Source organism: Montipora capricornis, chromosome 14, assembly GCF_036669925.1.
Source record: "Montipora capricornis isolate CH-2021 chromosome 14, ASM3666992v2, whole genome shotgun sequence".
Classification (NCBI taxonomy): Eukaryota; Metazoa; Cnidaria; class Anthozoa; order Scleractinia; family Acroporidae; genus Montipora; species Montipora capricornis.
In genome coordinates this window covers 35,919,374-35,923,285 of record NC_090896.1, presented here as the reverse complement: position 1 = coordinate 35,923,285, position 3,912 = coordinate 35,919,374, and the positions used below count along the sequence as shown (strand labels likewise).

The following is a 3,912-nucleotide window of genomic DNA, read 5'->3' as shown; positions in this document are numbered from 1 at the left end:
TGAGGTAAAAATGCTCCGGTTTCCGATCGTAAAGTACTGTGACGTCACAGTTGAGTGACCGAGATTTGTACGTGACTTCAGCCAAGTAGAGAATATGGGTTCCCTTGAGGCATCTCAACACGTATTTTCTGTAGCTGGCCAATTTAACTGGATAATTAACTCAAACACTTAGAAACGTTTTTCAACATGAAAAATGTAGTTTTCTTATTGCATGATACATTGAAGAATTATAACTCAGTTTGTAGTCTAACTTGAATTTCGATAGCATACCACTCAACTTTAATAACTTGTTAAGAACGTTTTTCAGGCTCAAATTGTAAAACAAGAACGTTCAGCCTCATCCTTAAGATTGGACGTTCTTATAAAAAGAGAGTGTCACTTGTTTGGTATTATATTGTCGAAATTCATGACCGTCTTTATCTTTCGGTTTGGGTAGCAGCCAATTATAGAGTACTTATTGTACCTTATGCAGTGTTCCACGGATCGCTGATTCAACAACTTGCGGCTGCTTCGCTTCGCTCCGCGGCTCGCTTCGCGGCTCGGTAAATATCCAACGCTAGCCACCGACACTGAGGTGAATAGTTATTTTAGTATATACTAAAACAGGGAGATAATATACAGCACAAAAAATTAATTTGGATGTTTTCTTCACTTGTCACGGATGCAAATTGGGACGCCTTTTTTCCCGAGTTGCTCGGAGGTAAATAGCACAGGATATTCGGAGTTTGACGAGTCAATCAGTGCCCGCGTTCAACGCTATCCACTGTTTTAGTATATACTGATGTTAGATAACGTCCACCCAAATAATTTTTTCCGTTGAAGGAAAATTACATGAAGTCAACGGATTTCTTACTTTGAAATATTAAAGAAAAGATGAAAAGAAAGGAAAGAAAAGAGAGAGACTAAGAGCTTCTTACTTCTTCTCAGTACGCTTATAAATGCGCTTTTCTTTCTACTTTCGCTTTTACGGCTTTCCTGAGAAAAAACACGCCTGCTCGCAGGTTCAGTAATATCCGCTCAGTAGACTATCGATTCGAGGCTACTTCAAAATCGTAACCGTCGTGAATGTGTCCTTGAAACAGTCACCAATAAGCCGCACTGTTTCATATCATTGCTAGACTTTGTTACTCCTAATCTGTGGCAACTCTATAAAGCATCAGAACATTACAGAACGTCTACCTTCTAAGCTCTGTATCTTCCTTTCATATTTACGTGTAAGTGTTGCGTAATTTCGGTTGTTTGACGTTGCCTTATGATTTTCCTTAAATTACGTGGGATCGTGAATGATCGATGCGGGACTCTTCGAAAATCCCTCACGGACTCCCAAGTCAAGAAGCCAATTGCTTACACCAGCCACCCTAGGCAACCCTCTGACTTCTTTACAAACAGACATCGAACGGGTATCCGAAGACATTTTGGGCCAAAGTGGCCCAGGAGATGGGGCTGTTCACAGCAGAATAGACCAACAGATTGGCTGGCACGAATATGCTTCCTATTAATAAATTCCAGCACTTGCGGTCAGCCATGTCATTAAATTTGCGTGTAAATTAATCAATCAATAATGTACGTGAAAAAATTCTCCATTCTGATTGGCTAAGAGAAATAAAGTTGTCAGATAATGTTGTGATGGTTATTTGAAGTCAATTTTGACGCAATGTGCCCTTTTTTTACTTCCGCCCCCTCCCTTCCATTTTGACGTACGATGTATTCAATGATTATTGCTGTTTTCATGCTTGCTAGCTGGGGAACTTCCGCCGAATTTCTGGTCTGTTTTTGCTAGGAGTGCGGAACAGATAAAATTTCCCAGCAGGTAGAGAAATTGCTCCAAAACGGCTATTTGTTGGTTTATTTTATGACCTAGATATATTTTGATGGATTTTGAAAAAATGGCTCGTTGGGTACCCCTCTAGTTTTTCACTTTTTCTGAGAAAAAGGTAAATTCTGGATAGAAACTCACATTTTTTCCGACTTACGAGCATAAATTTTTCAGGCATGCTCAATTTAGCCTAGCTGGTCTTGTAGGAAGAATTGGTTCTACAACTTCGCTTTTTCAGTTTTATGACGAAATGAGAAAATTACTCAACTTATTTCAATGAGGCCTAAACTTCACTAAGTAATGCAGGTTTAGACAGTCGACAGTCAGTTTTCTCGTTCGTTCGCAGCATTTTTAAATACAAAATATTTATTTAAGAGCGGGTGTCTGTAAATATCGACCAGGAGTGGGAATTTTGAAAAATCCCAAAAAAAATTCTGTAGACTACCCTAGGTACTCTATTCATTAAAATATAAAGATAAATTTTAGTTTGAATTAATGGATAAATAATTTTGCGATACGGCGGGGTGTCAAGTCTCGGAGCACGAGACTGGACTACGAAAGAGCTCGATTTGAATCTAATTCAAATATTATTCAACCCAAAAAGCTTCATATCGTCCTAAAGGGACTTTAACACACATTTTAATTGGCCATTTGGTCGAATTAATTGCAACTAGATTATTTTACACATTTTTAAATGTCTACCAAATTTTGAGGATTTCATACCGTTACCCACAAAATTTTCTCGAAATTCGAAGGCCTAAAATCACTCCCGGTACCTAGTTTAATACAGCAAAAGACATTCCACATTAAAAAGCAATCTCTAAGCTTTCAAAATACGGTTTTAAAACTCAGGAACGCGAAATTCATGCAGCATTTGAGTGAAATTTGACCTTCCTGGTTTGACAGCTTTGAGGTTCTTCGACTGACCGAAGTGTTCATATATCTATCCTGTTTAGCATATATAAATCAGATCAACAATAAGTTTTCTTGTACCTTATGTTCTTCTTTGTCTTCTTTTCGGTAAAAGTTGCAAACTACAACGAAATTCAGCCCGCTTGACGTGATAGACTCTCGTGTGAACGCCGTTACGTGAGTCGAGGTTGTGTTACATAACACAACACATTTGGTAACCGAACACAGGATTACCAACAACACGTGGCGATTATGAACAACAAGACGCTCTTCTAAAAAGCGTACACTGGGTTGCCTGTGGTACGTGTTACACAAAAACAGAAGGCACTGAATTGGGTGGTATTGAACTGCAGGGTACCAGTTAATTTTTTCAAGTGGGGGGTCATTAAGACCATTAATTTGAGGGTCACCCACATGTCGCGCCAGCAGGGGCCCTTTGGCTCACACGTTCACACCTTTAATTATTTTGTAATATCCTGTTCCATTTTGAGGTCTCTTAGTTTTTTAAGCTTTGGTAATAAATTCAGTTTAAAGATAACAAACACGCTCCTGAGTAAAGGCGCACGTGATCACTTTGAGTCAACTGAATGAATTTCGGGAAAGAATGTTAGGCTTAGGCCCTGTTCAAATGTCGCATTTCACATGCGCCGAATATAACTCCTATTTTAGTCGACTAAAACAATTAAATGCGGCATTTGATTCAAACGTCGAATTTAATAATAAAAGTGAGGTGACACGCTAACACCAACCCGGTGTGGCCAACACATCACGCATGCGCACAACCATTTCACCCGGTCAATTAGCAGCCATGGACAGCTGTTTCGGCCTTTTGGGCCTCATCAGCATGGCGTAGCTAACGTTGTTGTTGTCGAATTTAACTCCGTTCGCCTTCAATATTCCCAGTCTCCACTCGGACAGGTTGTACCCAAAATGCCAACAGCGTCATCTTGGCCTTCACTCGACTCGCGCCTTTTCATCGTTTCATTGAAGCACGTCTCACAATATGCCACAGATTTTCCCTCTTTCCACCCAGGAGTTTCCTCTTCATTTTCAAACACCGAGCACCTCATACAATAATAATTGCTGCACGTCAAACAAGTATATTTTGTTTTTGAAAAGCACGAACTGCACATTCCTTCCCCTCCCGCCATTTTTAAAATTGCTGTGTAGACTCTTCTGAGCAT

General features: G+C 39.7%; 1 protein-coding gene across 2 annotated transcripts in view; it reads right to left on the bottom strand.

Annotated features, from left to right (window-relative positions):
• Window positions 1–2,935, bottom strand: part of LOC138033881 (long-chain-fatty-acid--CoA ligase 6-like) — a 35,143-nt gene extending 32,208 nt beyond the window's left edge. Inside the window, exon 1 of one of the 2 annotated variants that reach the window (XM_068881759.1) lies at window positions 2,810–2,935. The gene's annotated coding sequence lies outside the window, so the exon portion shown is untranslated. Of the gene's footprint in view, window positions 26–2,809 lie in introns of those variants that run through there. The other variant, XM_068881756.1, reaches the window with a different exon arrangement.
• Window positions 2,936–3,912: the final 977 nt, after the last annotated feature.